Source organism: Pleurodeles waltl, chromosome 2_2 (genome assembly GCF_031143425.1).
Source record: "Pleurodeles waltl isolate 20211129_DDA chromosome 2_2, aPleWal1.hap1.20221129, whole genome shotgun sequence".
In the NCBI taxonomy this organism is placed as follows: Eukaryota; Metazoa; Chordata; class Amphibia; order Caudata; family Salamandridae; genus Pleurodeles; species Pleurodeles waltl.
In genome coordinates, this window is record NC_090439.1 from 1,113,702,720 (window position 1) to 1,113,725,978 (window position 23,259).

Here is a 23,259-nt window from a genome sequence, read left to right on the forward strand (position 1 = left end):
CAATTGGCATACTGGTGCCCCCTTGTGAGTCCCTAGTATATGGTACTTAGGTAACCATGGCTTTGGGGTTCCAGGGGATCCCTATGGGCTGCAAATATAGCTTTTGCCACCCGTAGGGAGCCCGTGCAAAGGCTTCTGCAGGACTGCCATTGCAGCCTTTGTGAAAAGGTGCATGCGCTCTTTCACTGCCCTTCACACTTCACCAGGTCACTTATAATTCACCCCTATAGCAGGTGCTCCCGCCCTGAGGGCAGGGTGCAGAGTACCTTTGTGTGAGGGCACCCCGTGCACTAGCAGAGGTACCCCTACGACCTCCACAACCATTTTCCTGAACTTTGTGAGTGCGGGGGTGCCATTTTATGGGTGTACTGGGCATAGGTCACTACCTATGTCCAGCTACATAATGGTAACTCTGAACATAGGCATGTTTGGTATCAAAAATGTAGGAATCATACCCCAATGCTTTTGCAAGCATTGGTTGTATGATCCTGTGCACTCTGGTGGCTCCTTAGAGGACCCCAGTACCACCATTTGAGTCTTCTGAGGCTTTCCAGGCAGCCCCAGTTGCTGACACCTCTCAGACAGGTGTCTGCCCTCCTTTTGCTTGAGCAGCTCAAGCCCAGGAAGGCAGAGCAAAGGATTTCCTTTGGTAGAGGGGTGTTACACCCTCTCCCTTTAGAAATAGGTGATACAGGCTTGGGAGGGGTAGCCTCCCCAACCCACTGAAAATGCTTTGAAGGGCACATTTGGTGCCTCCTTGCATAATCCAGTCTACACCTGTTCAGGGATCCCCAGTCCCTGCTCTGGGATGAAACTGGACAAAGGAAAGGCAGTGACCACTCCAGTGTCCATCATTACCCCAGGGGTGGTGCTCATAGCTCCTCCAGAGAGTCCCTGGGTTTTGCCATCCTTGATTCTAAGTTGGCAGAGAACTCTGGGAGCATCTGAGTGGCCAGTTCCAGAAGGTGACATCAGAGCCCTGCCCTGATAGGTGCTTACCTGTTTTAGTTGACCAATCCCCTTTTCAGGGCTATTTAGGGTCTCTGTTTTGGGTGGTTCTTCAGATTCGGACTGCAAGACTCCAGCATGAATTCTCTGCATCGTCTACTTCACCTTCTCACTGAAGAAACTGCATCTGGACCCTCCAGGAACTCTACAAACTGCAGCAAAGAAGCAAAGACGACTTCTGCAACATTGTATCTTCAGCTTTTGCCAGCAACTGCAACTGTTTCCCTGTCGTGCATCCTCAGAGGACAGCCTGTCTTCAACCTGCACCAGAAGAGCGAAGGAATCTCCCTTGGAGTGAAGAAGTCACTCCCCTGCACCGCAGGCACCTCTCTGCAACGACGACCTGCTGTGTGGGGTCCCGTCTCCTGATGAGTTGCGTGGATCCTGCATCATGTGTGGTGGATTGAAGAGGTCTGGACGGTCCTAACGTTCTACTGTCCAACTTTGGTGGAAGTAAGAGCTTGCCTCCCCACTCAAGACAGTAGCCCGTTGCACGTCGTTTTTTGCAGTTGCCAAGGCTTGTTGGCATCATTCCACAAAGTTCTTTGTGCACCATGCAGCTCTGGCCCCCAGCACTCTATCCTGTGACGCGCATATTCCTGAGTGGTTCTCTGGCGGCGTGGGATCCTTTGTTGTTATGCTGTGTGGGTCTCCTTTTGCACCTCCTTTGTCCCCGTGCCGTGGGACTCCTGTAAGTGCTGCCTGGTCTTCGGTGGGCTCTCTGACTTGCTGATAGCCCCCTCTGATTCCCCCTCCTGGGTAGAGGCCATCAGGTCACTGCTAGTCCCGAGCAGTGGCATTTTCCGCTAACTGCGAGCTTTGCGTGTGCCACGGCTTGTTGTCGGAATCCAGCGACACAAACCAGACTTTAATCTTGCATCTGACATGGGACATCATCTGCACCAACCAGGAACCTAAATCTGTCTTCTTGGGTGCATTACTGACTGTTGTTATTCACTGGAGGTTCTTCTTTTGCACCTTCATCGGGGTTAGCAGGGGCTCCTGTTCTCCCTGGACTCTTCTGTGCTTCTTGGACTTGGTCCCCTTCTTCCACAGGTCTTCAGATCCAAGAATCCATCACTAGTGACTTGCAGTCTCTTCTGGTTCTTGCATAATCTTCTTTCTCGTGTTCTTGTGTGTTCTAGGAAAGTTACTGTACTTTACTCCTGTTTTCCTGGGCTCTGGGGTGGGCTCGATTACTTATCTTTGGTGTTTTTGAATTCTCCCAGCGCACCTCTACACACTACAGTTGCTTAGGTGGGAAACCGACTTTTGCATTCCACTTTCTTAGTATATGGTTTGTGTTCTCCGTAGGCCCTAACTATTGTGATTTTCACTAATTGTACTGTTTTCTAACTGTTTCTATGCACAATTCTGAATACTAGTGTATATAATTTGTGTATTACTTACCTCCTAAGTGAGTATAGTCTCTATGATATTTTTGGCATTTATGTCAATAAAATAAAGTACCTTTATTTTTGTAACACTGAGTATTTTCTTTCATGTGCGTAAGTACTGTGTGACTACAGTTGTGTTACATGAGCTTTGCATGTCTCCTAGTTAAGCCTTGGCTGTTCAGCTACAGCTACCTCTAGGCAGCCTGGTTTCTAGACACTGCCTACATTTCACTAATAGGGGATAACTGGGCCTGGTAGAAGGTTTAAGTACCTTAGGTACCCACTACAAACCAGGCCAGCCTCCTACAATAAGCACAATATCCGCTGTTTGGGATACCCTTTGAAAGGGTAGGGATTGACATTGTTGGCCCCCTAGACCCTCCCACAGCTTTCGGAAACAGCTTCTGGAAACAGATTTAGGGCTTTATTATGACCTTGACTGAGGAGTTTCCTCCATCCCGAATGTGGCGGATATCCCTTCCACCATGTTATGAGCCCATTATATTAAATGGAGATCATAATACGGTGGACAGGATATCTGTCACATTTGCGATGGCCTCCATCAAGGTCATAATCAGGCCCTTATTCTGGTGGTGGTGGACCATCCCACCAGGTATCCACAAGTCATACTTCTTAGGAATACTAAAACTCCTGCAGTGGCCAAGGCCCTCCTGGGTATCTTTTCCAGTGTGGGTTTCCCAAAAGAGGTTGTATCAGACAGAGGTAATACTTGAAAGCTATGTAGAAAGTGTAACCTATAAATTCACCACACCTTACCATCCCGAAACAAATGGGCTGGTTGAGCGTTTTAACAAAACACTCAATGACATGATTATAGGACTCTCTGAAAAACTCAGGAGGAGATGGGGACTCCCTGTCTTCACCCTGCACCAGAAGAACCGAAGAAATCTCCAGTGCAGTGACGGAGTCACTTCCCTGCTCCAGCAGGCACCTTCTAAGACGACAACTGGTTCTCGTGGACTCCTCTCCTGGCGACAAGCGTGCTCCTTGGAACACAGGTGGTGAGCCCCTCTGACATAGTCTGTCCTAAGGTGCTGCAGTCCAAGTTTGGAGGAGGTAAGAGCTTGCCTTCCCAGTTTGCGACAGTATCCCTGTGCACCGCTTTATCTTCACCTCCTGAGGCCTCTGTGCACTATTTGCAAGAATCCTTTGTGCACAGCATGGCCCAGGTCCCCAGCACTCTATCCTGCAACACTGAACTTGCTGAGTTGTTCTCCGGCGTCGTGGGACCTTGTTTTGTAGTGCTGCAACAACCACAATTTGCACCTTCTTTGTCAGTGTGTCCTGGGACCTCCGTGGGTGCTGCCTGGCCATCTGTGGGTTCCCTCCAGTGTTGGGAGTCCCCTCTGCCTCCTCAATCCGAGTTGAGGCCCCCAGGTCCCTCCTGGGTCCAGGCAGCGCCATTTTGACACAATCCATGACATTGCATGAGCCAAGGCTTGTTCAACTAATTCAACACTGCAACTTGCCTGCATATAACATCTCCACGTGGGACATCCTTTGCATCACGCAGGAACCCACAGCCATCTTTTTTTGTGCTCTACTGCAGACTTCTTCTAACTTGAGAATCCTCTTTTGCACTGTCTTCTAGGTTGGCAGGGGCTCCAGTCCATCCTGGAATCTCCTGCGACTTTTGGACTTGGTCTCCGCTCTTCATAGGTCTTCAGATCCAGGAATCCACCATTTGTTGCTTGCAGTCTTGCTTAGCTCTTACAATAACTCTAATCACGACTTATAGTGTGTCCTAAGGAAACTTGCAGCACTTTACTCCTACTTTCCTGGGCTCTGGGGTGGGGTATTTTACTCACCTTTATGGTTTTCTTACTCTCCCAGTGATTCTTTACACACTACACTTGTCTGGGGGGGAATTCTTGATTCGCATTCCACTTTCTTAGTATATGGTTTCTGTTGCCCCTAGACCTATTTTCTCCTGTTGAATTCTATAGGAGTTTCTATTGTTTGCACTATCCTATGACCAATTACTTACCTTATTTTGATGTATAGTGTATATAATGTGTAGAAAGCTTATCTCCAGAAGGTGTATTGCCTCTAAGATATTTTTGGTAACACTGAGTATTGTCTTTTATTGTGTAACTATACTGTAGTGGTATTGCAGGAGCTTTGCATGTCTCCTAGTTCAGCCTAAGCTGCTGTGCTACAGCTACCCCTATCAGTCTAAGGTGCTAGAACACTACTACATTTCACTAATAAGGGATAGCTGGGCCTGGTATAAGATGTAAGTACCCAAGGTACCCACTACAAACCAGGCCAGCCTCCTACAATTGACCTCCCAAAGTAAATCTGATCTGCGTGATGTTGTACCTACAATCCAAAGCAAAAAGAAATGATCTAAACCATCAGCCCCATGGTTCAACAAGGCCTTACATGAGGCAAGGAAAGCCCTGTAAAGTTTAGATAAGGCACAGAGATAGTCACCCTTCATTACTCACCTTAATTGTCTCTGAAATTCAGGGCACAAAGTACAAACAACATACCTCTTGCGAGAAATCATTTTAGATCCCTCATGGACTCAGCCAAGAACCTACAGAAGAAACCCTTGGATGTGGTCAAAACAGCAGTGTATCCAGCAGCCACTCTAAAGTCTCTACAGTTCTTTGACTCCAAAGTTCAATACTTCTTATTTAACTTCATAACAGTGGAAGGCTTTCTCGAAATGTTCATGAAAATCAAACCCTCAAACCACTTTATGGAACCAATCCCAGGTAACATTACCAAGGACCTTTATACTCACATGCCCTCCTATTGGGCCCAATTGGTCACTCTCACCCTCAATCAAAGAACAATTCCTTACTGCCTCAAAACTTGACAGGTTACCCCTTTCTTCAAACATCCCTCCACTGATATTAATGACCCAACAACTTTCACCTGATCACCTTTCCTGGCAAAAGTTGTTGAAAGGTGTATAGCGGAGCAACTCACTCAACCCATAAAAGATAAAAACCCCAAAGATGAATACCAATACAGAAACAACTTTGCTTGATACAACTCCTGCCTCCTGATTCTTCTTGATCGATCATCAGCCTTAGACACCGTCGGTCACCCCATGCTCCTAGACATGCTAAAAAATTTAATGCCCATGGATAGAGTGGTCCTTAAATGGTTAAAATCATTGGCAGTCCACAGAGGACAAAAATAAAAAAATTGATGACTGTCTCTCAACACTGATGGTGTCTGAGACCCAACGACCAATACTTGCTCTGACCCTATTCAATCTGTAGATGGAAACACTTGAAGTCCTACTTAAGGGACCATTTTCAATATGCTGATGACAGACACGATGGGGCATATTTATACTCTGTTTGCACGGTTTTAGTGTCATTTATTTTGATGCTGAAATGTTGTAAAGTTAATTCCATATTTATATTTTGACACTAGACCTGTCTAGCGTCATAATATAGGGCCTAGCGCCAAATTGTGGATGTGGCAAACTTCCTTGCGCTAATTAGATGCTGGGTATGCGTTCCCGTCCACAATATGACTCGAACCCCATAACGCCTTATTAATACTCTGGGTCTGACCAGGCGTTAGTGGACCAGTGGACCCATTTCCATGGCTAAACACCATGGAATGGGCCCACAGGTGCCCACCCCAAGCCCCAGGAACACCAGAGGGACACCATAGGATGGGGGACCCCTTCCAACGTGAGTAATGTAACTATTTTTAATTTACTTTTAAAGTGCCTTTGGGGGTCCTTAAGTGGGGCCCCCTGCCTGTCACTGGGTGTAACGGCCATGCCCAGGGGACACTGGTCCCCTGTTACAGGCAGGTTACAGGTATTATTTTTGCCGTTAACCCGCCTACCGTCATTTTCTGTTGCACAACATCCTTTTCCCATACTGCCACCCCCACGCGGCTAGCGTCTTTTTTCTTGATGCTAGCCCAAGCTTAGCTCCCGGTTGCACCATTCCTCAAATATGGCACCTGGGTGGCGCTGTAGAATGGCGCAAGCAGTGCTAAACCTTTTGATGCAAAACTGTGTTGGCGCAGTTTTGCCTCAAAAAGTCGAAATCTGGGCCTATATATAACCCCTTCGCTGCCAGGCCTTTTCCCCCTCAGGTGCCAGACCTTTTTTTGGCTATTTGGGGCAGTTCGCACTTAGGCCCTCATAACTTATTGTCCAAATAAGCTACCCACACCAAATTTGTGTCCTTTTTTCAAACATCCTAGGGATTCTAAAGGTACCCAGAGTTTGTGGGTTCCACCGGAGGACACCAAGAAATTAGCCAAAACACAGTAAAAAATGTGTTTGTTTTTTTTAAAAATTGAAAAAAAGGCTGCAGAAGAAGGCTTGTGTTTTTTCCCCTGAAAATGGCTTCAACAAAGCGTTTTAGTGCTACAGTCCCCATTTCCCAGCTTTGACTAACAGGCAGACTTGAATCAGAAAACCAAATTTTTCAACACAATTTTGGCATTTTACTGGGACATACCCCATTTTTAGGTTGAGAGTTAGCGTTCGGCCTGCTGTACACTAAGTATACAATAGAGTGAGTTCCAGTGTTTTGATTTGTTAGTTTCAGTGTCCTTCAAAAATCCTTGCTTGCTAGTGTCAGTTCTGCCTCTTTGTCCTGCCTTTTTTCACTTTGGGAGCAGCACAAAGTACTGTGTAATTGCGCTATGTCCTGTTTATCTCTTCTGTAAGGGACTTTTTTTTAGCATTTGCCTGTTTTACCTCAACAGTGTGGGTGCTTGTCAGTCCCTCATTCCCCCCAGCACCCTCTGTAAACATAAACCAACAGCTTTTTCAGGGCCAGCTCGCCCTCACTCTCTTCTTTTTGTTATTTTCAGTCTGTGGGGCAATAAAAGTCCAGTCAGTAATTTACAACGCTATGAGCTCTGACTCGAGCAAACACAAGACTATTGTATTCCAAATTCTTGTTTTCCTTGCACGCATGTGAAATCCAAGCAGCAGTTCCTGGAGTCAGTGCGCCCTAGTAGCACACTTACATGCAAGACTCCCAGAAGCAGGTCAGTTGCCAGCAGTGTGTCTGGGTTGCTGGGGGCCAGGGTGGGTGGATCGGGGGCAGAGGGAAAGGGGGGGTGCACGTAGACAGCCGAGGTGCCGGTTGGGAGGGGGCGAGCGAGGCAGAGAGAGACTCTGGGCCTTAAGAAGCCACAGCGAAGCCTTGCTGCTCGAGTGAGGAATCTCTGGCAGAAAGAGGCCTCGCTTCCGAGGGAAGCCTTCTTCGGTGATCTCCTGCAAGCTGGTGCCTCCCAGGAGGCAGGGTGTTATTATTTCAGGGAACAGTGTGCTTAAAAGCAGCTCACGTTATTTTGGCATCCTTTTATTTTACAAAACTATCCATTATTAAGTGTTGTCATCCACAACAAATGCAATTCCCCGAGGTGCAGTGTGGTCACAGGCGTAGCCAAACGACCGTGTTGTAGCCACCCAGTGCAGTAAATAGGTCTGCGTGGGTTTTTTTTCCCCTTCATATTTCCCTATTATATTAACAAGGCCCCATACATGGCATTAACATAGGTGTTTTTGTTTGCATGAATCGGTCCCGAGGATATATTATTTTTGCAATACCGCTTCCAAAATTGAAAAGCACGCACTAGCTAATCTGCATTTTCACTACATAGATATATAATAACCAGGGTCGCCTGGTGCTCACGTAAACACCCCAAACCTACATCTCCTTGTTGTCCCAAGTGCGATCGGTTCACATACGAAGTAGATTTTGTTTTTAATGTCAACGAGTATATTTGTCACGGTGCATTTATCAACATATACTCATTTAGTCTGTTAACAGAGTATCCGTTTATGACCATTGTGCGATTCCAGGGTGGTCTTGTCTTATGTTGGTACCACCGTAAAGGTACATCCACGCCCCCACCACAACAGTTGACAATCTTCTCTTGGCCGTTTCACCAGTGATAGCCCAGATCTGCCAACCCTCTCATGGTGCTGTCAGTTGACAAAGGACAACTAAACGAGTTATTTTACCCTGTGCTGGTGCAGCGCCCTGAACTAGACAAATGCTAGGAGAATACACGTTGTGCATTTGGGTGCATCGTATTCACAGTCGCAGTGTGGCTCATTTTCAAGCTAGTGCTGCATACCTGGACTAGTTCGCTTTTTCTTCCTCCGTTTTTCCCATATGTATTTTGCTCGCAGTAAATGCTTGAGGCAGAAAAATAAGTGCCGCCCCCCCCAAAATAAGTGAGGGTGCCCTGCACCGGAAACAACAAGCACAAATTAAGCCCTGTTACAGTCTGCTGTACGTTTTTCTTGACAATAGTTTATGGTCTGTTTATAAATAGTTTTAGTTTTAATACGTCGCACCCTTAAGTTTCTTTCTTAATAGAAGGCATTGTCAGCTGTGTTTTTTCTTTCCATTGCATGTGTGCCCCTGCCAGGGAAGAGGTGGTGTGTTTAACAAGTAAGCCCTGGAAGAGAGAGTGATGCAGGCAGCTGCTAGGGAGTAGGCGAGAGTAGCCTCCATGGGGTTAAACGGAGACTGGGAGAGCATAACGACAGACCGCAGCAGTAGTATTTATCAATAAACATTCAATAAAGCTGTTTTATAAGGGTCTTCCGAGCATGGAGGCTTATTCTGCTGTTTGTGTACATTTGTGTAAATAGAGACAGTAAACTTACTCCGCGCACTTCAAGCACAGTTCTCATTAACTTATTTACAGGTATCAGTTTACTAGAATACATTGGAGCCTGCCTCTATTTTCCTTGTTACAGGCGACTGGTGACATAGCTGCTCAACTGTAGTAAATTATTACAGTTGAGTTCTGATGTCACAATGCCTGTTGCCAGAGCCAGCTGCCACGGTGAAAGGCAGGTCACCGAGTAGAAACAGGAAAAAAAGAAACAGTGATCAACATAAATGAGATATTTATCGCAGCCTATTTAAAAAAAAATACTAGGAATTTGCAAGGTAGATAGGATCTCTTCATGCCTCTACACAATCAAAGCCACGGAATGTTTTTAACCTGGCTTACATTAAACTAATTCTAATATATTTCTTGCAAACTTACAAACTGCTTTTTGATGTGTTTAATTTGAAAGTGCATATTATGTGTTTACTCTCTCTCCTCTAATGTCATCTCTCTGTGGACTTTTAACCACACCCATGTCACTTTCATTGGTTTGTGGGCTTGCCTTTTAAAATTTGCACCGACCAACTACTGAAAACATACGAGGCTCGATGTTTTCCGTCTGGTTTCTGGACTACTTTTTCTCTTTATTTCGCAGCGCGATCTCGCTGGGAAGTAGTCCAGCGATTTGCATGACATCGATCCTGTTACATAGGTATTTGTACTTTTGCCTGTTATATAGATAATTGCACTTTTGCCGGTTACATGGACAATTTCACTTTTGCCTATAGGTTTCTCTGCAGGCAAACTTTTATTTCCCTTTGTGTGTCTGGGTTGCGCTGATGGCGGCCATCGGCTCGCTTACGTGAAACTTTTACTTTTTAGGTTATATGGCAAGAAAAGTCTGATTAGTTATATGAAACTGTTTTACTTTTCATTTTCAATTTAAGTGACAAAAAAAGTCCAGTTAGGAGTTTACAATGCTAATAGCTCTAACTCAAGCAAACACGAGACCAATTGCATTGCAAATGCTTGTTACTATTTTGGTTGATTTAGCCTCCTTCCTCTTAGTGACAGAAATGGGTGTGGAACAATGCTCGATCCCAGAAAGCTAAACATTTTTGAAAAGTAGTCAAAATTCTAAATTCACCAAGGGGTCATTTGTGTAGGTCCTACAGAAAATAACAACTGAAATTAAAAAAAAAATTAAAATTGAGGTAAACAAAAAGCAATTTTTCTCGATGTTTTACTCTGTAACTTTTTCTTGCAACGTCAAATTTTCAGAAATAATATACCGTTATGTCTGCTGGAGTCTTCTGGTTGCGGGGATATATTGGGCTTGTAGGTTCATCAAGAACCCTAGGTACCCAGAGTCAATAAAGGAGCTGCACATTGCAATGGGTTTTCAGGGTATACCTGGTATACAGCAATTCATTTGGTGAAATATAAAGAGTGAAAAATAGGTATCAAGGAAACCTTTGTATTTCCAAAATGGGCACAAGATAAGGTGTTGAGAAGCAGTGGGTATTTGCACATCTCTGAGTTCTGGGGTGCCGAATCTAGCATGTGAATTACAGGGCATTTCTCAAATAGACGTCTTTTTTACACACTGTCTTACACTTAGAAGGAAAAAATATAGAGAAAGACAAGGGTCAGTAACACTTGTTCTAGTATTCTGTGTTCCCCCAAGTCTTCCGATAAAAATGGTACCTCACATGTGTGGGTGGGCCTAGTGCCCGCGAAAGGAAATGCCCTAAAGCACTATCTGGACACATCAAAATTATCAAATACAAAACTACCTGTTTTTTTTGGGAGGGGGCACCTGCGTTTTTGGTCCTGGGCTCAGCAGCCACCTAGGGAAACCTACCACACCCAGACATTTCTGAAAACTAGACACCCGAGGGAGCCCAGGGAGGTGTGACTTGCGTGGATCCCCCAGTGTTTTCTTACCCAGAATCCTCAGCAAACCTCAAATTTAGCTAAAAAAATAAAATTTCTTCCCACATTTCTGTGTGGGATCACCGCACTGGTACACATTTCCTACTACCCAATGTTTCCCTTGGTTTCCCCGTAAAAATGATACCTCACTTGTGTAGGTGGGCCAAGTGCCTGTTACAGGGAAGAGCCAAAAACATGTAAAAAATGAGGGGGAACCAAAGCGGGTCTGTTAGACCTGACAGCCTTAGGGTGGTCACCCCTAACTTTTTGCCTGCCTCCCTCTACTTTTTGGACACTGTTTTTGCTGGTTTTTAGACTCTGCGTACTTTACCACTGCTAACCAGTGCTAAAGTGCATATGCTCTCTCTCTTTAAACATGGTAACATTGGATCATACCCACTTGGACTATTTAATGTACTTATAAGTCCCTAGTACTGTGCACTGTATGTGCCCAGGGCCTGTAGATTAAATGCTACTAGTGGGCCTGCAGCACTGGTTGTGCCACCCACTTAAGTAGCCCCTTAATCTTGTCTCAGGCCTGCCATTGCAAGGCCTGTGAGTGCAGTTTCACTGCCACTTCGACTTGGCATTTAAAAGTACTTGCCAAGCCTAAAACTCCCCTTTTTCTACATATGTCACCCCTAAGGTGTGCCCTAGGTGACCCCTAGGGCAGGGTGCTGTGTGGGTAAAAGGCAGGACATATACCTGTGTAGTTTACATGTCCTGATAGTGTAAAACTCAAAATTTCGTTTTTACACTACTGTGAGGTCTGATCAATTCATAGGCTAACATTAGGGCTGCCCTCATACATTGTTGAGGTGGTAGCTGCTGATCTGAAAGGAGTAGGAAGGTCATATTTAGTATGGCCAGAATGGTAATACAAAATCCTGCTGACTGGTGAAGTTGGATTTAATATTACTATTTTAGAAATGCCACTTTTAGAAAGTGAGCATTTCTCTGAACTTAAATCTTTCTGTGCCTTACAATCCATGTCTGGCTGGGTTTAGTTGACAGCTCCTTGTGCATTCACTCAGAAACACCCCAAACACAGGATACGCAGCCTCACTTGCATACATCTGTATTTTGAATGGGTCTTCCTGGGCTGGGAGGGTGGAGGGTCTGCTCTCACACAAAGGGCTGCCACACCCCCTACTGGGACCCTGGCAGACAGGATTGAACTGAAAGAGGACCATGTGCACTTCTAAGCCACTCTTTGAAGTCTCCCCCACTTCAAAGGTACATTTGGATATAAAAACAGAGCCTCTGCCCTACCACCTCGGACACTTCTTGGAGAAGAAACTTGTAACCAGAACCTGCATCCTGCCAAGAAGAACTGCCTGGCTGCCCAAAGGACTCACCTGACTGCTTTCTGTGAAGGACTGCTGCCTTGCTGTTGCCCTGCGCCTTGCTGCTCTCTGGCTGTGGTGAAGAAGTGCTCTCCAAGGGCTTGGATAGAGCTTTCCTCCTGCTCCCTGAAGTCTCAGGACCAAAAAGACTTCTCTCTTGCAACTGGACTCCTTGTGCGGCAAAAATTCGATGCACAGCTTGCTAAAAATGACGCACAGTCTGTCCCGTGGTGAAAAATTCACCGTACGCAAACTAGAACGACGCAGCTTGATTTCGTAAGAAAAAGATCGATGCAGCGCCTGCGGTGCAACCAAAACTTTGACGCACGGCCCGCCAGATCGACGCACAGCCAACCTGGGACGCCGCAGCCCGACTTCCAGAGGGGAAATCGACGCAGCGCCTGCCGTGCGGGAGAATTTCCCCGCACCGCCCACCGGAACGACGCAGAGCTTGTCACCAGCCCAGGATTCCATGCACAGACCCCGGGGCGTCTGAAAACCCTGCAACACGAAGGGGATCCACGACCAAGCACCGGAAATTGACGCCCAGCCGTCCCCGCGTGGAAACTAAATGACGCATCAACCGTGTGCGGCCCAAGAAATCGACGCACACCCCTTTGTTTCCACGCTTCTCCTCCTCTGCGGCCCTTTGCGGAGATTTTTCACGCGAACCAGGTACATTGTGCTTGAAAGAGACTTTGGCGGTCATTCTGACCCTGGCGGTCGGTGATAAAGCGGCGGCCAAGCCGCCAACAGGCCGGCGGTCTAAAATATGCAATTCTGACCCTGGTGGGAACCGCCAACACAGCCCGCCAACTTAACACTCCGACCGCCACGGCGGTACAAAAAAACAGCGCGGCGGTTCCCGCCAACAGCCAGGCGGCAGACAATGTACCGCCCACCCTATTACGACCCACCAATCTGCCACCTTTTCCGGGGCGGGAGCACCGCCGATAAGAACACGGCGGAAACAGACTACGAACGGGAAAACGCTCACCTCTACGCACTCCACGCGAGATTCCGGCAGTATGGAACCAGAGTTGCAGGTCATCCCCGCACTCCTATTCCTGCTCATATACCAGGAGCACGCCCGGCGGCGCGGAAGACATCGGTGAGTACTGCACCTACGACACAGGGGAGGGAAAAGATTACCGGCACACACCCACCCACCCACACCCACTACAACACACACATCAATGCATTCCCACAGATCACTGTCACAACCCACAAACCACCCCCCTCCGAAATAATGCAAAGACCAAAAGAAGAGATCATAAACGGGCAGATATATTGAAATATGTACACCAGTAATCCCAATAAATAAATAAACTATGTACAAAATATATACAGCTACTAAATGTAGTCCAACCACTGTCCGTGGATCACAGGGGTCCTGTGCAAAGGGGCAAGGCCCAGTCCCACGACAAGAACTCCACGGAGAGAACACTGCAGGGGCATCAGAAAGAAAATAGGACAGGCACCTCAGGGGGAAGGGAAGGGGGGGCACCTCAGCCACTTGAGTACACGACGCCAGATCCACGAGGGGACTCCATGACCACTGGCCCATCCTGGGGAGAGCAAAGCCACAGTCCATACAGTCCATACAGTGGGTGGCCTGCCCACTGGGCCATCCTGGGGAGAGCAAAGCCACAGTCCAAACAGTCCATACAGTGGGTGGCCTGCCCACTGGGCCATCCTGGGGAGAGCAAAGCCACAGTCCATACAGTCCATACAGTGGGTGGCCTGCCCACTGGGCCATCCTGGGGAGAGCAAAGCCACAGTCCATACAGTCCATACAGTGGGTGGCCTGCCCACTGGGCCATCCTGGGGAGAGCAAAGCCACAGTCCATACAGTCCATACAGTGGGTGGCCTGCCCACTGGGCCATCCTGGGGAGAGCAAAGCCACAGTCCATACAGTCCATACAGTGGGTGGCCTGCCCACTGGGCCATCCTGGGGAGAGCAAAGCCACAGTCCAAACAGTCCATACAGTGGGTGGCCTGCCCACTGGGCCATCCTGGGGAGAGCAAAGCCACAGTCCATACAGTCCATAACAGACCCCACTGCCACTGGAGGAGGCAAGTTGGCCAGAGGACATCCTGCAGCCCTGCCCGAGATAGATCCTGCCCTGCCACGTCTGCCAAAGGGCCAGCGGTTCTTGCCTTGAAGGGCCCAGTTCAGCGGTTCCTGAGACGGCGGGGCCCAGTTCAGCGGTTCTTGAGACGGCGGGGCCCAGCGGAGCGGTTCTTGAGACGGCGGGGCCCAGCGGAGCGGTTCTTGAGACGGCGGGGCCCAGCGGAGCGGTGCTTGAGACGGCGGGGCCCAGCGGAGCGGTTCTTGAGACGGCGGGGCCCAGCGGAGGGGTGCTTGAGACTGCGGGGCCCAGTTCAGCGGTTCCTGAGACGGCGGGGCCCAGCGGAGCGGTTCTTGAGACGGCGGGGCCCAGCGGAGCGGTGCTTGAGACTGCGGGGCCCAGTTCAGCGGTTCCTGAGACGGCGGGGCCCAGTTCAGCGGTTCTTGAGACGGCGGGGCCCAGCGGAGCGGTTCTTGAGACGGCGGGGCCCAGCGGAGCGGTGCTTGAGACGGCGGGGCCCAGCGGAGCGGTTCTTGAGACGGCGGGGCCCAGCGGAGCGGTGCTTGAGACTGCGGGGCCCAGTTCAGCGGTTCCTGAGACGGCGGGGCCCAGCGGAGCGGTTCTTGAGACGGCGGGGCCCAGCGGAGCGGTTCTTGAGACGGCGGGGCCCAGCGGAGCGGTGCTTGAGACTGCGGGGCCCAGTTCAGCGGTTCCTGAGACGGCGGGGCCCAGTTCAGCGGTTCTTGAGACGGCGGGGCCCAGCGGAGCGGTGCTTGAGACGGCGGGGCCCAGCGGAGCGGTGCTTGAGACTGCGGGGCCCAGCGGAGCGGTGCTTGAGACTGCGGGGCCCAGTTCAGCGGTCCTTGCCCTGAAGGGCCCAGTTCAGCGGTGCTTGAGACTGCGGGGCCCAGTTCAGCGGTCCTTGCCCTGAAGGGCCCAGTTCAGCGGTTCTTGAGATGGCGGGGCCCAGTTCAGCGGTTCTTGAGACGGCGGGGCCCAGTTCAGCGGTCCTTGCCCTGAAGGGCCCAGTTCAGCGGTTCTTGAGACGGTGGGGCCCAGTTCAGCGGTCCTTGCCCTGAAGGGCCCAGTTCAGCGGTTCTTGAGACGGCGGGGCCCAGTTCAGCGGTCCTTGCCCTGAAGGGCCCAGTTCAGCGGTTCTTGAGACGGCGGCCGGTCTATGGCCAACTGCTAATTGCCTGGTGGTGCCCTCCTGGGCAGCGGGGATGGTGCTCCTTCACTGCCCACCTGGGCTGTGGGTGGTGGGGCCCTCCTGGCCAGCTGGGCTGGGTCCTCCCTGGGCAGCGGCTATGGGGGTGGTGGGCTCTCCCGGGGCAGCTGTGCCGGTTCCTCCCGGGGCAGCGGCTATGGGGGTTGTGGGCTCCTCCTGGGCAGCAGGCCTGCTGCCTGACCTCTCCGACTTGCTGCCCTTGCCCTCCTTAGTCGTGGGCCTGTGGCCCCTTCCTCCCTTTGGAGCTGTGGCTGGTGACTGTCTCTGGGTGGTGTCCGGGGGGGATGTAGAAGGCGGGCTCCTGCGGCGCCCCTTCCGCCTTCTGCTCCTCTTCCCAGGGGGTGGGCTGGCTGTCCCCTTGCTGCTGGGCGAAGATCCAGACATGCGGGCTGGCGGGCTCCAATACCCCTGCACCCTTGACAAGGGGGCTGCAGGGCTGGTGGTGGCTGAGGTGCTCTTCTTACCCCGACGAGAAGGAGGGGGGGGCTCAGGGTCAGGAAAGAAGTTAGTAGTGGCGAGGAAGAGCTTCTTGGGACAATGGAGAGTGGTAGGTACAGTGGGAATGGGAGTGGAGGGAGAGGATGTGGTTGTAGGTGAGTCACGTTTGCTGTCTTTGGGTGCAGGTGCAGGAGGGATAGGCTGTCGTGAGGTGGATGGCTGTTGGGTGGGTGGGTGGCTGCGTTTGTGTGGTGTGGAAGAGGGGGTGACAGACACAGTGGGAGAGGACACAGGGGACGTGTAAATGGCAGTGGGGGTGGTGACTGCACGTGTGCGGACTGGAGTGGAGGGTGTGCTGGTGATGGAAACACTGGCTGATGGTGAGGTGAATGGAGGTGTGAGTGTAGACGTCACAGGGAGGGAGGAGGGAGACGAGGAGGTGGGGGTCACAGAGGTGGTAGTGACTGTTGGCATGTCTGCATCGGAATGTTGCGTGTGTGAATGTCTGCGTGATCTGTGGTGCTTATGTTTGAATGAGCTTCTCTTGGGTGTTGAGGTGTGTGCAGGCTGGTCTGATGGTGTGGGTGGGACAGGCAGAGGAACAGGAGACTGGGAGGAGGGAGTTAGTAGAGGCAGGCAGGAGACAGGAACAATGGCTGCCGTCAGTGCTGAGGCCAGAGCCTGGAACGATCGCTGATGGGTAGCCTGACCCGAATGAATGCCCTCCAGGTACGCATTGCTGCGATGAACCTCCCTCTCCACCCCCTGGATGGCATTCAAAAGGGTAGTCTGCCCAACAATGAGCGTTCGGAGGAGGTCAATGACCTCCTCACTGAGGGCAGCGGGGGTAACAGGGGCAGGGCCTGAGGTGCCTGGGGCGAAGGAGATGCCCGGCTTCCTGGCAGAGCGGGCACGGGGCGTACGCTGAGGGGCTGCTGGGAGGGCGGAGATGGTGCGCTGGGTGGCGGCTGTACCTGTAATGGCGGGGGGCACGGATGGTGCCACCCCCGCAAGGGAGCCCCCTTCCGAGGACGTGTCCGTGTCGCTGCAGGGTCCAGTCGTCCCCGTCGTGGAGCTCCCCTCGCCCTCCGTCTCACTGGTCCAGTCTGACTCTGTGGCATGGCCCTCCTGGGCCATGTGAGATGCAGCTCCCTCCTGCCCCGATGCCACTTCTCCTCCGCCTGATGATGCTGATGCACACAAGCACAGAAAGACAAACAAAAAGGGGGGGGGAGAGAGAAATAAAGGGATATTGAGTACATGGATCTCCGGTACAGTTAGCGGACATGACAGACACAGATGCCCCCTGCATTAACTTGCGCACTTGGGGTACGCTACGCATTCCGTGGAACATGCCCTACACGCCTAGAGTTGACAACTGCACCCATGGATGACACGGCCCAGGGATGGCTGTACTGACAAACTACTGAGGGTGGTGGCTGGGGACACAGGGGCTTACGGGGGTGCCCAGCCTACAGATATCGCCCTGGCCTAGGGGGACCCCCAGCCCTCCTCCCCCACCCAGACACCTCCACTGCGCGACAACAGAGTAGATAATGCTTGTACTCACCCCCTTGTGTCTGCTGTGCTGCCCTCACGCGCCCATCCAATTCAGGGTAGGCCACCGCCAGGATCCGGAACATCAGGGGGCTCAGTTGACGGCAGGCACCCCGCCTACGTTGGGAGGCCATCCCCAGCAGAGACTCGGCGGTCTTCTTGGTCCCGCGGCGGATGTCCTCCCACCTCTTGCGGCAGTGGGTGCCCCGTCGATGGTGGACCCCCAGGGCCCGGACTTCCTTGGCGATGGCACGCCAAATCCCGATATTCTCATGGGCGCGGACCTATGTGACACGTACAGGGAGGAAGAAATACCACGTTCAAGTTTCTCAGCATTTTCCTTTCCAGTGGCCCAACGCCCCCCATCCCCGCCAGGCCCCCCGCCATGCCCCCCGCCAGGCCCAACATGCCCCCCATCCCCGCCAGGCCCCCCGCCATGCCCCCCGCCAGGCCCAACATGCCCCCCATCCCCGCCAGGCCCCCCGCCATGCCCCCCGCCAGGCCCAACATGCCCCCCATCCCCGCCAGGCCCCCCCGCCATGCCCCCCGCCAGGCCCAACATGCCCCCCATCCCCGCCAGGCCCCCCGCCATGCCCCCCGCCAGGCCCAACATGCCCCCCATCCCCGCCAGGCCCCCCGCCAGGCCCCCCGCCAGGCCCAACATGCCCCCCATCCCCGCCAGGCCCCCCGCCAGGCCCCCAAGCCAGCCAGTGGCCCCAAATCCATATTGAATTAAACTCACTTGTTGGTCTGGAGGACCGTAGAGTAGCGCATACTGGGGGAGGACCCCATCCACAAGTTTCTCCAACTCCTCTCCAGTGAAGGCAGGGGCCCTTTCCCCAGTCGCAGCAGCCATTGTCCCTTCCAGACCGAGGTCACAGCAACATTTGCAGTATAGGTCCTCTCCTGTGAAAGTTCAAGTCGCAAGTGGATAAGTAGATAGAAAATGGCGGTCACGTCCGCGGCGGTGCGTACCGCGGCGGTGCGTCCCGCCACCGCCGGCGCCCTTCGCCATTGGCTCCTGAAACCCATAGGCTTCAATGTTAACCAATGCGGCTTCGCGCCGCGGTCTTCGCCCGCCGCCCGCCGCGGTGTGCCACGCCAGCGCATTGACCTCACATCCCATTGTCACACTTCACAGGTCAGGCAGCCGCCATTTCCAGGGCCCACATGGCTCAATTTCAACTGCGTCACACAGGCCTAGGCCTTGCATAGCCACTCAGACACGCCATTCACTGCATAGAGAATCGTATACTGTGCTAGCTGTGAGTACGTACCTGTGGGTTGCTTGACTGTGTGCTCCATGTTGTCCTTCCTAGGCACCGTCCGCTGGGTTGGGCGAGGAGACGGATGAATCCTCCCGTGTACCGACCGCTGGTGGACCTGTCGACAATGGAAGAACGCCACATTATCCTGACCTACCGTCTTAACCGTGCCACTATCCATGAACTGTGTGCCCAGCTGGAGCCCGACCTGATGTCCCCCATCCGCCAACCCACAGGGATTCCCCCTCTGGTGCAGGTCATGTCAGTACTCCATTTCTTGGCAAGTGGGTCATTTCAGACAACCGTGGGAATTGCTTCTGGGATGTCTCAGCCCATGTTTTCGAAGGTGTTATCCAGAGTGTTGTCTGCCCTGATGAAATCCGTGAGGAACTACATCATTTTCCCTGAGGTGGGCGAATTGGCTACAGTGAAGGGTGATTTCTACGCCCTTGGACATATTCCCAACGTAATTGGTGCCATTGATGGGACCCATGTGGCTTTGGTTCCCCCAAGAGACAGGGAGCAGGTGTACAGGAACAGAAAAAATTACCATTCAATGAACATCCAGGTGGTGTGTTTGGCTGACCAGTACATCTCGCATGTAAATGCCAAATTCCCAGGGTCAGTGCATGACGCCTACATCCTCAGGAATAGCAGCATCCCTTACGTGATGGAACAGCTACAGAGACACCGTGTATGGCTAGTGGGGGACTCTGGGTACCCCAACCTGTCGTGGCTACTGACCCCAGTAAGGAATCCCCGGACCAGGGCAGAGGAACGGTACAATGAGGCCCATGGGCGTACTAGGAGGGTGATCGAATGCACCTTTGGCCTCCTAAAGGCCAGGTTTCGGTGCCTGCATATGACAGGGGGATCCCTAAGGTACTCACCTAAGAAGGTGTGTCACATCATCGTGGCCTGCTGCATGCTTCACAACCTGGCTTTGCGCCGCCAGGTGCCTTTCCTGCAGGAGGATGGTCGAGACGGTGGTGTTGTGGCAGCGGTGGAACCTGAGGAGAGTGACGAGGAGGAAGACGACGGGGCTGAAACAGACAACAGGGACAGAATCATTGAACAGTACTTCCAATAGGACACAGGTAACATTTCAAAGATAATTTAGTAAATGTTAACTACTCTCCAGCATCTCTGCTGCCTGTCTATTTGCCCCAGTGTATGATGACTGAGTTTTGGCTTTTCCCTCCCTATTTCAGATCTGGGGTCCCCACTACGAGTCCTGTGCTTCGTTTCCCCATGGACTACAGCTTTGTGGCAGCTGTTTGTTGACTTCACCATGTACAAGGACATATTTGCACTGTCATGTCAATTACAATCTATTGAAATCACAGCCAGACTCCAGATATTTTGGTGCAAAATAGGTGTTTATTGAAGTGCTCAAAATGGGATGGGTGGTTTCAAGTGGGTGGGGGCTATGGTGAAGGAATGTCCATGGCAGAGTCCAGAGTAACAGTCACACAGGTGCATTGTCCAGAGGCCTGTGGAGAGATGGAGCATGGGCAGTTCAAGGATGGACAGGGTGACAATGTGGGACAGTGGGATGACATCAGGTGGTATCCATTGCTGGCGGGGGTCTTGACATCCTACTCTGTCTTCTTGCGAGATCTCAGGGCCCTCTTGCGGGGTGGTTCTTCTCCTGCAGGAGGTGGGGGTCTGGTGGGCTGCTGCTGTGCGGGGACCTCCTGTCCACTAGCGCCGGCGGAGGTGGTTGGCTGTTCTTGGTCCAGGCTAGTGGCAGGGGCCCTTGGGTGTTGTTGAGTGTCCGCCCTGTTGTTGACGAGGTCCTGCAGCAGCCCTACCATGGTAACCAGGGTGGTGTTGATGGCTCTGATGTCCTCCCTGTACCCCCGATAGTGTTCCTCCTGCAGTACCTGGATCTCCTGGAACCGGGCCAGTACCGTCGCCATCGTCTCCTGGGAGCGGTTGTATGCTCCCATGATGGTGGTGAGGACCTCGTGGAGAGTGGGTTCCCTGGGCCTCTCCTCCCCCCCCTGTCGCACAGCTGCCCTCCGAGTTCCCCTGTTTCCCTGGGCCTCTGCCCCCTGGCCGGTGTGCCCACTACCACTGCCCCCAGGTCCCTGTTGTTGTTGGGGTGGTGGGTTATCCTGGGTGCCCTGTAGTGGTAGACACACCGCAGATTGACGCGCCCTGGAGACAGAGGCATGGGCCCGCTGGGTGGGAGCTGTGCTGGTGTTCCCAGAGGGGTTTGGGTCTGTAGTGGCCTGGGCCTGTGTGAGGGGAACCGACTGTCCAGAGGTCCCCGATGGTCCGGGCTGGTCATCGGTGTCCAGGTCGACAGAGCTGCTGTCATCGCTGACGGCCTCTTGGGTGGGGGGTGTGGAGAATTCTGGCCCCTCCGCCGCGGTGTGTTGACGGTCGGGTCCTGCAGGGGTATAGAGGTATGGTTATAGTTTCAATGTGTGGCATATGGGTGTATCTGTGGATTCTCGTGTCCCCAAGTGCTGGCATTCGTGTGTGGGGGCTTTGGTGAGGGTGGCTTGTGGGGGGGATGTGTATATGCATTGGGCATGCTTTGGTGATGGGTGTCCATGCTTAGTGGACGCATGCAGGCCTAGGTTTTGGGATGTGTGGGTTGTGATGGTGAGACATTGGCGGGGAATAGGTGTGCTGGGGGTGGGGGTGAGGATGGTGGTGGGGGTGAGGATGGTGGTGGGGGTGAGGATGGTGGTGGGGGTGAGGGTGGGGGTGAGGATGGGGGTGGGGGTGAGGGTGGGGTTCGAGGATGGGGGTGAGGGTTGGGGTCTGATTTGTCATGCAGGTGGGGGGGAAGCAGTATTGAAGCTTCAACTTACCAGTATCCATTCCTCCGCCGACTCCTGCGAGGCCGTCAGGATGCAGGATGTTCAAGTCTTCCTCCTCCCATGATGTGAATTGTGGGGGTTGAGGTGGGGGTCCTCCGCCAGTCTTCTGCACGGCGATGTTGTGCCTGGATACCATGGAACGCACCTTCCCCCGTAGGTCGTTCCATCGCTTCCTGATGTCTTCCCGATTTCTGGGGTGCTGTCCCACTGCGTTCACCCTGTCGACAATCCTCTGCCATAGCTCCGTCCTCCGGGCAATGCTGGTGTATTGTATCTGTGTGCCGAACAGCTGGGGCTCTACCCGAACGATTTCCTCCACCATGACCCTGAGTTCTTCGTCTGTGAAGCGGGGTTGTCTTTGGGGTGCCATGGGGTGGTGTGTATGATGTGTGGGGTGGAGTATGTGTATTTAAGTGAGTTGAGTGTGGTGGTGTGTGTTGTTTTGTGTGTGGATAGTGTGTGGGTGATGGTGTTGAGTGGCTGTGGCTGTTATTTTTTGGATGCTGGTGTCTCGCTCTTGCCTTCTTTACGAATTTTTTAGCGTAGGGGTTTGTGGGTGATGTGGGTGTGTGTTTTATATTGTATTGTGTGTGTGGGAGTGGTGTGTGTATGTGTATCAGGTGTGTGGGATTCAAATCGTCCAATGTGGCTGAGTTTTGTTCGTTTGTGTGTATTCTGACCGCGGCGGTGTGTCCCGCCAATGGAATACCGCGTTTGAATGACCGCCGCGTGGATTCGTGGGTCGTAATGGGATGGGCGTATTTCTGTTGGCGTGGCGGTGGAGGTTTGGTCACCTCCACCTTTCCGCCGACCGCTGGTCTGGCGGTCTGTTGTGGCGGTCGGATTTTCGGAGGTTTGACTTCTGCGGGTCAGAATGACCGTGGCGGGTTTCCGCGACCGCGGCGGGATTATGGAGGATTTCTGACCGGCGGTAGGCGCCTTTTACCGCCGAGGTCAGAATGACCACCTTTATTTCACTTTTCAGTGATATCTTTACATTTTCCTATTGCATCTTTGATCGTTTTGACCTGCGAATATCCAGATAAATATTATATATTTTTCTAAACACTGTGTGGTGTATTTTTGTGGTGCTATATTTTGTTATTGTATGATTTATTGCACAAATACTTTACACATTGCCTTCTAAGTTAAGCCTGACTGCTCAGTGCCAAGCTACCAGAGGGTGGGCACAGGATAATTTGGATTGTGTGTCACTTACCCTGACTAGAGTGAGGGTCCTTGCTTGGACAGGGGGTAACCTGACTGCCAACCAAAGACCCCATTTCTAACATTGGTGATCAGCGGTGAGGATAGGACTTGTATTTGTGCAGTGACATACAGTAGCTAAGTATTTCACTACCTACCCACAGCTGAAGGTCAACTTGATTTTTATATTTTTTCTGCAATTTCGTTTTTCCTGTCAATTTTTTGACCAAAATCCTCACTCAACATGTCTCAGGCTGGGTTTCAAACAGGAGATTTTGACCTAGCCCTGTTGGAGACATACACTGTCAAACAGCTGAAAGGGTACTGCAGGGATATGGGAGTACCCACCCAAGGTGCCTCCAGAAAGGAGGAATT